At 35.1% G+C, this 12,682-nt stretch overlaps 1 protein-coding gene across 5 annotated transcripts in view; it reads right to left on the reverse strand.

Annotated features, from left to right (window-relative positions):
- The window catches only part of znf536 (zinc finger protein 536), a 172,155-nt gene that overhangs the window by 72,980 nt on the left and 86,493 nt on the right, over positions 1–12,682 (reverse strand). The gene's annotated exons all lie outside the window — the stretch shown is intronic.

A 12,682-nucleotide genomic window follows, 5' to 3' on the forward strand; every position in this document is an offset into this window, starting at 1 on the left:
TACTGCCAATAAGTGTTATTTGGTATCCACCATAGATATTAAAAAATATATCCATCTTACATGGTTCCAATTCATCTCATTTCATAATCTGAAGCTATCCGCAACTGCCACTGTCAAATCATTATATTCATATTCAACATTTGGAAATAACCGTGCTTGCATAGTATCTTTCCCATCTTGAGAACAACAGTTTGGAGAACCTGTCCCTCAGCAAGCAACCCAAGCTATCTGAGGCCCAACATAAAGGAGCTATACTGTACATGGCCCTAACAACTCAGGAACAAGGGAGAACAAGGTACTAGAAGAAACAGAGACCGTGCAAGCTGAACTCTCCATATAAGACTCATAGGCTTGTCAAATTCTGACAATTATGTATGAAAAAATGTAAATCTCCTGAAGGGTCATGATTTCAGTCTAGCAAAGCAAACCACTAGTCTTATGGAAGAGAAAGCCTATAACCTATAACCGTCCTGTAACACTGTGAATACAAGTTTGACTCATTTGCAAAATCTCAGCAGTTGATGATTTATACATACTTACTGTACAATCACCTACTGTATTTAATAACTCCTCAAAATGATTAAAAAGAGACCTGTAACAAACATTTTTGTTATAAATGTAACACTATTATGTTGCTGAATGTTAAATAAAAAGGGTTTAAATTTCTTACGCCACTACTGAGCAAAGCGCAATACTTATAAACTGACAGCAAAAATTAAAATCTGTAAATTGTATTTTTTAATACACATTGTAAATATCAGCTGTCACAGTCAGTGTTTACTGATTTTATCTTGAGGGTTATTACTTTTTCAGAATGTGGCAATTAGAAAACCTTCTATCATTTTAAAGGTTTGCATTGTGCATAATTTGAAAGGAAAGCACGGGGAGATGGTGGCAGATTGAGTTAAAATGTCGATTCATATGCTTATCAATCTGGCTGATTTTGCGGATTTTCATTTTGCTGATAATATAATTACGATTGTGAAGTAAACACTGACCACAATATTAAATTACTTAACAAAATCACTAAGAAGCATTTCATGTTTTCTTGATGAGCAGCTGTCATCTTAGAATTAGCCCAACAGACTTGTGCAGCTCTCGCCCTTTCTCTTTTCATCCTTTGTAACAGATACAGTGTGTATACTTTTCCAGGCTGTGTGTCCTCTTTGGTTTTCTTGTGGATGTTGTGCTGTGTATCTTGTATTTTATGCCCCAGCTCTATCTTGCACTAAAACCAAAAAGTATTGACCACAAAAAAGAATTGGCCCAGCTGTGACGATTCGCGCCTAGAATTCACATCTTCAGAAGAAACAAAAGAAAAAAAAAACAGGCAGGTGTGACCAAAGAAATAAAAGCAAAGCGAACTATTTAACATTTTTAAATGGAAGCAGTGGACCTACAGTAAGTAACAGTGAATACAATTAAAAAATAACTAGTTTGTGATGGAGCTAACTGTGACATAAAGGTTGATTTCGGAAATTAATTAGGTAAATCCGTTAGCTTTCTATCATTCTTCGGGGCAGAAGATAGAGTCTTTTTAGGACTTAGAGGATGTACAGAGGAGAGAAAAGCTTTTTTTTTAAAAAAAGGCACAATTGTTTATTGATTTTGTAATAGGCTTAGCGCAAAAGAAATAAACTCCAGGTCAACACGTCTACAAAAGCTAGTGACCAACAAACGTGGCTTACACAAAAGTAACAGGCCTGCGTTCAAATGCCTGGATATCTTTGGTCACACTTCCCGAGAATATTGGTAATACAATTGTTATCTTCTGTCTGCTGCCTTCCATCTAATCAGTTGACTTGGAAACAGAGCACGGAGTTAAGTACGAGAAAAAACATCAACACTTACAGGTTTTAATGGATCAATTTCTGTATTTTCTACCTCTGCAATCTTAACACAAGTGAAAGGAAAATACCTCTTTGCTAATGGTTTGAATAAATAGAAAAAGTACAGGTATTGCTTCTTCATGCAAGTATCATTTAAGAGTATATTGGATGCTCAGACCTAAATATCATCTATCATCTAGTTTTTAAAAAAAAAAAGACTTGAAGACTGTGTACATTTAGCAGTCATCTTCCAATGAAACCTACTGATATGACCAATCAGCATTCTTATATTAAATGCCCTCAAAATCTGATGTTAATGTCAGGGCTCAATCTGGTTAAGAATGGCAAGGAAGAATTTAGCTCATGATGATGGATTCCTGTTTACTAAAACTCAGCCCTTGTTCAGTTACTACACTGACAGAAAGGATACGTAAATATACACTCTGTATAGGCTGATATATGGATGATAATACTAATTACCTCATTTTGTTTGGGGCACAGCAGTCATTAAAGACCCAGTGGGGCCATTACCATTACTGTCCCACCAAAATGATGTTATTGCTATATTAATCTCTGCTGCTCACATTTTAATAGCATGTGTTTCAGGTTGGTTGAGGAAAGATTTGTGCTTGGATGATATTTTCACCAATCACAGTACCTTAGTTTCTAATCACACGCCAACAAAAGAACTACTACAGTATATATTGTTTTATTTTTTTTTACATGTAAGGTTAGGAAGTTAAACTACAATCATGTGATTCAAGAGAAAAAACGCTCCAATTTACAGCTTTGAGCATGCTATGTAACCTAATGTTTCTTAATCACTAAATAATTTCCTCGTCATTTCAAACATTTTTTATTTCTTTGTATGTGCCTTTTCTTTGCTAAAGCCACATCAAAAAAAAAATACACTACACAGGATGTTCTCAATGTAAGCAGCAATTCCACTTATAACTTGCTGTTGCAAAATCCATTTCAGTGCACAATATTAAGAAGGTGATAAGACACATTAGTTAGCCTACGGAGCAGCACTGAACACTTTGTGAAGTGCTGTAGTAAAGCAGAACTTTGTACCATATGGTTAGTGAGAGATTTCCTCCCTCTTTTTCCTTCTGCTTTTCTGACAGCTGGATGTCTAATAACTGGGGACAAGATGGTTGGCAGCTGCAATCAGCTAGCAGTGCTTTGATGCTGCTCACAAGTAATGCAAACTTTCTACAGGTAGGCAAGTGGGATTAGACATATAGCTTTTGAATATATAAAGGTGGGAGGGGGAAGCGTCTGGGAACATATTAAAAAGTACAGCTGGCAAGAACAAAAGTACAGTTTCACTTGAAGCAAATGTGCTTTCATCATTTTAAAAAGCCTCATTTTGATAAGTTTATTCAGGTATCATGATGTTCTAAGAAGAAAAGCATCACATTTTTTGATCAATGGGAGAGTCAAAAGGTCTGCGTTTTTCATGTTGTATTTCAATGCTGGGGACAGCGATCTGAAATGAACTAAAGTATCTTTTTTTTGTTGTTCATTTTTGTTGGCTGCTATTATAAATCTGAACAGGGCTGAACGCCACAGCTTTTCAGCGTGAAAACTCTGGATTTCATTTGAACAGTACAACCTGAATGGTTTGATCATGTTTTTTTTTTTTAAAAAAAAGACTCATAGACATCACAAAATGATCAGATAATCTGTCACTTTTAGAATAGTACTCATTTAGGATGATAAACACAAAACAAAAAAAAACAACGCTACACCTTTAATTTTACTAAACAAAATGATACATAGCTATGAGAGGAAATTACATTTTTGTGCTTTTGTGGCTCTCCTAAAACATATTTGAATCATTTCAATATTTCTTGTGGAAAAATAAATCAGGAAGCACACCATGAACAATACTGTATGGGATAACAACAATAGTAATATTAATTATTTTAAGTGGTAGCAAGCAAACAGTTCCCATATGCATTCCAGTAGTGATTGGTAACTTACCAGTTGCCCTAGTATATACCAGTAGGGGGAGAGCTTGCTTTAATGGGAAAAAAGTGAGCTTGATATTAGACTAAGGTATCATAAATAAAAGTTCCACTTGGCAGAATTAAAAGAAAAGACCATTCCACCAATATGCAAGGATGGTATTTCACTAACACTTTCCTTAAAGACTTATGTACTGTACCTAACTTGCCGAAACAGATGCACAAAGCATATCCACTCTTCCACTATTACAGAATAATAACTGACCTTTAAAAAAATGAAGATCTGGCGGGTTAGTGTATTATGTAATACTAAGCACTGAACCCATGCCAGGTCATTAGTATAGTCTTGCACCCGTTGCAGCTTTGCTGTAAGCACTTTCCCAAATGCCTGGATGTACACAGCTCTAATACACACAAACGCACAAGCCTCTGCAAATCTCTTGCAAACAAGGAGCAGCATGTACAGTATGTTATATCTGGGGAGGTAAGCTGCATTCGGTGGTTGACTAAAATATCACAAGGTATGGAAAATTGCCGTGGCAAAATCTGAACACTCGAGTGGCTCTAAGTATTGAATCCAGCATGAAGAGTACGTTTTTGCTCAAATGTTGTTGTTTTTTTCTTTAAAAAAAAGGGTTCAGGGTGTTCTGTTTGATTTCCCCTGTTCTGAGATAAGTTTCCTGCTTTGAGTGCCAAATTCAATTCTCTCTTTTCACCAAGGCAAACCAAAGGCAACCATTTTAGACTGTTCCCAACCAAGGCCTCAGGGAATGACCATCTTAGTAGAAGTCACTGTAGCATAGTAAAGGAGCCCAAACTCTTGGGTTATCCAGTTCCATAGGAACAATAGTTCGTATGGAAAAATACATATAGTTTATGAGAAAAAAATATTATAGATGTGTGCATCTCCCTTTGCACATGTAATAAAAACTGACAAATATATTGTCATGAAGGTAGAAAAGCTGTCCCATTTTCATAATATTTAAGAGCAGGCTTTTATATTTAGATTTAAAATGCATGGACTCAATATATAATTCATAATAATGCAAATTATTCTGAGCAATACAAAATCTTATTAAATGAAAATTTAAACCATGCCCCTTAAAATAATGCAGCATTCTAAAGTGTTATTTTAAAGTAGCCAAAAGATTTAAACAAAGTATTGAAAGATGTGCTTAATGGCAAAAACATGGTTAGCAATTGAACATGAGTTCTGATAAGAGTTTTTTTTACATCTGAATTTATCCACAGAAGGGATTGCTAACCATATAACAAGAGTATGAGAAAATATTTTTTTCATATAAAAAATTAAAATACATGTATAAAATCTATCAACTTTGTAAAAATATAAACATTAAATAAATAAGTATATGTATTATTCTATATGGTAAGCCATTTTATTACATTATTGCATAATTATTTTAACCAATACAAGTGATGGGTAGAATTCCATTCAGATTACTCACTCAGCAGAGCTATGATATAGTACATGAATACACAATATCAGTAAAACGACATATTATTTTAAAAAGTACAAAGTTATTTCTTAAACATGCACAATTGGCATTTGCTATATGTCTAGAAAGTCTAATCAATCTAATCAGAAAGTCTAAATTCAACTGTTTATTTTTGGCTCAAGTGAGTTTTCAGCTTCTTACAGACATCATTGACTCTAATCAAGACTTTGAAATGGTATTATAAATCTAAACTAAAAAAATCTACAGCACATCAAAAGGTGTGTATGAAAGTAATGATTCCTTGTCTTGGTGTGCAAAGGTAAATATTTTTACATGTCGATTATAAATCCCGGAATCAAAGCCTGTTAAAGATATTAGTTTATATTTCTTTTTTCTTCAAAAATTAGAAAAAAAAGACACACAAAGAAAGGAAAAAGCTGTGAATGAGCTAATTTTCTGCTCTTAATCTCCTGACAGTCTGCCCCCTCATCTCTCTACCCCCCAAAGCCTTTGAACATATTTGTGGTGGAAATTACATAACTTCAATTTGCTGTGGTCTATTCAGCTAGCCGGTGCCTTCCCAACTTGCAAGCAAAGGTCCTTTAGGGGAAATGGCTGGCTAAGCCAGCAGGAAGTCAGCCTAGAAAGCGGATTTTCCTGCTGTAATATCTTAGAAAGTTTTTACTTTCTGTTTCCTGCTGCAAGAAGTAATGGTTTCTCTCTCTGTCTTTCTCTCTTCATCTCTCTCTCTCCCTCTCTGAGTGTTAAGCCAGCTTCTCACTCCTCCCTTCCCAGCCCCCTGTTGCTGCCTGCTACCCTGAGCCGCGGTGTAAAGTTTGGCTAGAGCCGAGTGGAGCAGCTGGGCAGAGCTAACAGGGAATGATAATGACCTCAGAAATCTGCTGTTAGCTCGACAACAATAGGGTGCTCAGTCTAGTGGAAAATTGTGTTCATCAGCTAGCTCTGCTCAGTTACTAATTGACATTGCCAAATATTTTAAGAACAATTGGAATGCACAAGCAAAAAAATGGAGATCTTAATCCTTGGACTTAAAATTTTTTCCCCGTTTTTTTGCTCTTTGATTAGGAGATGACTATCGCTAAAACTGAAGCAAACTTTTCATGTCATTATCTGCCTCATGTCAAAGCTGTGATGCTTGCACAAAAGGTTTTTTTATGTAGTCTGTCAATAGGGTTAGGCACAAGTATGGAATGGAAGAACATAGCTGAGTAATGAATATGCTCCAGCCTACGTTAGAAGGCTACCAAAAAAAAAACTACTACAGCTGATTTAATATGCATCTACATTCATGTTAGAATCGATTTTTAAAAGAAAATCTCTTTTCATGTTTTCGTGTCCTTAGTTTGCATTCCTGGGCCCATGCTGTCCTGTGTGTTAAGCAATTCTTCTGTCATGGTATCATATGGCTGGTCTTCCATATTTAATGAACCAAAGGTCAATGTATTCAGTTGCTCTTTCACATGGGAACAACCTCAATCATCCCTCAACTTAACTTGTTCAAACAGTGCACAGAACTACACATTCTTATGTCAGCATAATTTATTTAAATATACCCTTTATTTGAGAAGAATTCTACATTACAGGATGGCCAAGGGAAATATGCAGCAACAAGGGCAACAACAATAAAAAAAGGGAGTTTACACATATTTGGATGTCAGACATACAGTACCGTTGATGAATGTTACATCAAAGTGTGCCGGACCCTGAAGCCCAGACACTGTCTGAAGTCATATGTTTATAGCTTTATACGTTCAGATGCTCTGTTGCGTTTTGAATGGCACATGTACTGTATGGTATATGTCATTTCAGAAATCTGGACCAGTGCTTCGAAGAAGACCATTAACTGCTTCTCACTTCAAACCCACTCCCCTATAATTGTTTCACTGAGCAGGACATATGTACATGAGAACTTCAAATACAAAACACCTCCACCTTAGGAATGGTGCTTTCTTGAACAGTCAAAGAGATATTATGTTCATGTACTTAAAATATTAAAATTCAAATAGCCTATCTACCTAGGAAGGCAGCCTTCTGTTATGGAAAGATAAATATTATGTTTTAATTATAAAAACATAAAACAGAAACTGAGAGACTAAAAACTGCATTACAGTGCCAAGGAAGCTTGTTCAGGAGAAAGGTAAGCAATGTTTTGGCAAATATGGGGAATTAAAAACCTTCATATGTTTGATGCCTGCAGTTTACACGCACAGTGTATTTTTTCTGCATCACTTCTATATCAAAGCTGGGAATCCTAATGTGATCATTATGACATTGAACAGAATGATAATGTTTCATGAATCTTGTCCTGTAATAATCACTCAGGGTTGTATAAAAATAACAACACTTAGCAGTTTGATACAAATAATGTCAGAATTTCTAGAATATTCAAATGCAATTACCTTAAAAGAAATTGAGATTACAGGTAATATTTACAAATTGAATGAATCACTTTCCTTATAAAGCACAACCACATTAATGCTCTAAAAGGAGGAAAAAATAACCCTTTTATTGTAGTTATTCATAGTGAGGCATTTATAAATTCTACATTTATCCAGGACTTGTCAATCAGTATTGCACACTGACAATTAGCACCGAAGCAGGACTTTTAAAAATTAAATACCTCATATTTCTGACCTATGTGGCTCGGTAATAAATTTTATTAATATGAAAAGAAATCTTTTAGAATTTTATGACAAAAAAATGACATATTGAAGCGAAAGGCTTCAAAGCAGTGTGTAAATCACAGGTTAGTAAATGCTGGGTTTTCAAATTCTAAAGCAGTAATGGAAGTCAATTATAAGAGAGACACTGACATAATTCATACAGATATCCTCCTAATTAGCAGCAAAAAATATACAGAAAAGGTTGTCCTCATTTCAAAGTTGACACAAAACACTGCAAGCGGAAAAATCACTTTTAGCGAATCCATACGTCAAACTAACTCTCTGATCATTCCATCAGGTACTAGTTTATTATCGTTTGGACACTAAATCTTTTCAAAAATGCTATTTCTGACCTTATTCCATTTTACTTAAGGGTGTATCTGAATGTACTGTAGTCTTTCTGCTTGGGGAAAACTGATGTGTTTTTTAAAACATGTTTTCAAACTCATAGGATAACGAAGGAAAGCCTTTTTAAAAAATAAATAAGGACTGCTTCTTAGTTTTATTTTACTTTTGCATACTGAAAATCCCACCAGAAACCCTAACAATATTCTAAAAAAATACCCTTTCAGCTATAACAGTGTTTGTTCAATGTGGGTAGAGATCATGTTAGCCAATCATTTGTCAATATTAAAGTAAAGGTATTTAAGTCCTGTTGATATCATGTAATTACTGTATATCACATACACCTCTGGTCATGTTGCTTTAATTACATAGTAATTACAGAGTAACAACTGTCCACTTGTTTAGTTACCTTTTTGCAATCATGTAATCACATAATCAAATTTGTTGTTGCCTTAAAACTAAGCTGCTAGGGACAAAACAGATCTTAATTTGAAAGGATTTTAATTTGTAATATACAGTACACATAAAACAAATGTGTATATTAGCTGTAAGGGAATACATATATTGTCGTGCAAAATGTTGTTTTTTTTTTCACTTGAAATTATTTAAATACAGAGGAAAATGCTGCACAGTCACATGGTAATAGTGTAAGTGGGCAGCAAAGGATCTAGTTTATCCCCATTTCAAAAAGCTTTCTGCAAGTCAAAGGTCCTGGGTACAGCGGTTGATCTTGATTTTGGTTCTCAGCAGTCAGGAGAGATGCAACACAAACACATTTTCTGGTTCACTGGTGTCATTTTCACATGTTCACTGATTCAAACATCCTTTTACTAGCACAACAAACAGATGCATGCCATGCTTCGCCCTGCCAGCAATTGTCACACATCTTTGCCATAACTGTTTGATTGCAAAGTTGACCTCACTCCTCTGTTCAGAGTGAGCAAGACGTTTTAAATAGCTCCTCAGTTCTCAATCCCCCTTTACAAAGTATTACATCAGGTCACAATGGCTTCAGTCCTGCCATTCATTGTAAGTCGTCTTCTCAGATCCGTTCTGAGCAGCACCCTTCTGAAAAGGTTTCATAATGTATTCAGAAATACTATCAAGTTTGGAACCCTTGTTTATAAAGTGGAATTCATTGTGGAGAATCTGAAATTACAAGTGTCTTCCTAGCCAAACCAATCTTGTAGGAAAAAAAGTAAAAGGAACGTAATAAGAAGCTGAGGGAAGAGGATCTGAAATGTCTATTGAAAAAGAATTATATTTAATACTTATTACTATGCGCAAAGTAGAAAGGTCTTTAAAGGACATTTTTAAAAAGTAGTGATTTCACCTTTTTTTTAAAAAAGATGTTAATGAAATAAGGGTGTTAACATTGACCTTTGTTTTTTTTTCACTGCTGAAATATTATTGATCATTCTTGTAATTTAAGTTTAATTCTGTCACAGAGACAAGGGGTTATTTATACAACAGATATGCAAAATAAATCAGCTTTCTCTGGGCTAAGAAAAAAGTGCATTTTTAAATGTGAAAGAGGTTACAGAGGCATTGTCAGACGCATGCTGTTTGTGAAGAAAAAAATACTGTTTTAACAAGTTTCCTAAGTGGCGCTGTATGTCAGCAAGAACTGCTTTTCACAGACATATTTTCTGTTTTATATTTCCATTTGCCTAGTATAGTACAAGATTGAGATAGTGAATACCTTTATTTTACAGTTAGCAGGATGTTCCATGCATGAATTTGTCTGTATCTTTTTTAAATGGATAATTATAGTATGCAGCACATTTACTCTTTGGGGAATGTAATGCATCATAATCTTTAGCAATGAGTGTTTCACTTTTTTGTGTGCTTATCTACTTTAAAGTCAAGCCCTTGGTACAGATACCTACATTATTCACCTGGAAATTGCAGGTGTAATGCTGGGTAGAATGAATTTATTTAGCCTCATGAGCACCAATCTCCATGTCAGCTCTTAATTCTGCATGATGTGTAGCCTTTATTCTGTGAATGAATTAAGCAAAGAGATTGGGCTAGCTTTTTCCCCCAACAGAGGGCAAGCCCTCAAGGTCAACTTTAAGGCACATTAACAGAACTGTGTGGGCAAAAACTGGCATTTTGCCCATCAGCACTACCTGAACTGTAGATAAACAGACGGGTTTCATCTTGGTACTACAATCAATCTCTTTGCTCTTTTAAGCATTGAAAGAATCTACCTAAGAAACCTAATGAAGCACTTTAAAATATAGATTTCTAACTGGTTATTCTAGAAAAAAGCTGTCAAAGAATTTGGAGTGCAGTTGTTTCCATTTTTCATTTAGTTTTTGTTTCCTAATCTACAGGATATTTTTGTTGGTGAACCACACAGTAGAGAATTGTGATTTTTGTAGATTTTCTTTGAGTTAGCTACTCAAGAAAATTACACTCCAAGTATACTGAATTTAACACTTTTAAAATGTCTTATAGTATGCTGAGTAGAATTATAATGAAGAGCAGAATCCTAAGTGCTACAAGCTATGTTTGTGATTTTATGAAGAAAAAAAACTTCCTGCTATATAATTCTGAAGATAATGACTTCCGTAGCACGTATCCCTGACTCTCCCTTAAATGGTATTTTCATTTAATAGTCTGTATTAGAAAACAGTTCTAGAGGTTTTTATCTCTGTTTCATTTTCATTAATTCCTAATTGGGGTGGGGGTTGTCTGTTATTATTTCTTAGATTAAAATAAACATAGCCAATCCCATGTTTAAAACCATTGCACTACATGGAGCAGATAAGAAATATAACTAGCTGGTACTGTAAATAAATAAACAATTTCTTCTGTACTGATGAAATTAAGTTGCTTAGAGCTAAGCCTACAACTTAAAAGCATATTTTACTCTGCAAATGCATTTTAAAAAATTTTGACCTGCTTTATATGTACTGTATATCTTTAATTAGTGTCTTGTTTAGCTTAAACAAACTGATTATCACATAGTCATGACCCAATTAATAAGCAAGCTACTTAGCCTTAGACAGTTACCCTGAGGACTGAGAAAGTTACCTTTAAAAGTTCTATAATCATTAGCAACAGCCTCTTTAAAAACTAGTAAATATACACTTTATCTATTAAGCTTTTGGTCTTTCTGCAGTAGTAGGTTCACAGTCTTTAATATTTGAATTAATAATAGTCTGTCTTGTTGCTGCTATATTCTTTATTCACATTCCATCTTCTGGTCCTGTAAGTAGTATCCTGTAAAGAAAGCTGTGACTTTGGAAGTAGACAGAGTGTTTCATGGGTATTTGAACAGAGGCATTAAGTATCATGAGAATGTGCGGAATGCACAGCATGGATTTTAAGTGTTTTGCTTAACAAATGCTGCACCGATTTTCTTTCTTCACAAGGAATTGAATTGGTTTGCTTAAATCTTACAGGGCCCCTTTGTAGTCCTTTGGCAGTTATATAACAACCACTGACGGTAAATTCACCTTATAATTAACAGATTTATTCATGTCACTGGCAATCTGTTGAAGCTGAGTGAAGCAAAAAGAGGTACCAAAAGAAACCCAGGTGAAGCCCTTTTCACTGTATGGGTGGCTGGGTCTTCAGGAAACAACTGGAGCAAGTCGATGCATTGAACCAAGTACTGGCTATTTTTCCCAAAGTGCATTCAGAGATTAGGTGCTAAGGAAAACCAGTGATGTTACATGAATTCAGATGTTTCCATAGTTTGCATGCTTATTTCATGCTGCACATGCGTAAATTTAGGTATACAAATTGTTAAATTGGAATTGCTTGGCTTACAATGATGCCCAGAATATTGATGTTTCTACACTAAAATAGAACTGAAAGAATTTACTCCCAGAAATAATTTAGTTGTACACGAAACCGCATGACAATCATGCTTACATTCACATTACCATCATGTCTTCATTTTGCTGTTGAAAATTAAAGAATACAACTCAAAAAGGCACAGTTCTGAATAAGCACAAAAGCGCACAGTTCAGAATAAACCATCGATATTATTCTTGAGCCATTTTGTTGGATTGATTAATTGACTGGTGTTTGGCACATTTAGCACAGGTAGTGCTAAAAAACTTACCCATACATCCATTATCAGTGAGCTGCTTATCCTGGTGAGGGTCACTGCAAGCCCAAACCTATCAGGGAAACACTGAGCACAAGGTAGGACAGAGAGCACAAGGCAGCTCTCTCTTGGGACCGAATGCAAGTCCATCATAGAGCAACAAAGAAAGGGACAATTTAGAACAGCCAATCAAACCTAGCCAATATGTCTTGGGGAAGTGGAAGGAAAATGATCCTTCCGACAAAAACATACACAAAACATAGGGACAACTAAACTCCATATAGGAAGATTCCTGAGCCCAGAATCAAACTTACTGTAGGACTTTGGA

The sequence above is a fragment of the Lepisosteus oculatus genome, chromosome 20 (genome assembly GCF_040954835.1).
Source record: "Lepisosteus oculatus isolate fLepOcu1 chromosome 20, fLepOcu1.hap2, whole genome shotgun sequence".
NCBI classification, from domain to species: Eukaryota; Metazoa; Chordata; class Actinopteri; order Semionotiformes; family Lepisosteidae; genus Lepisosteus; species Lepisosteus oculatus.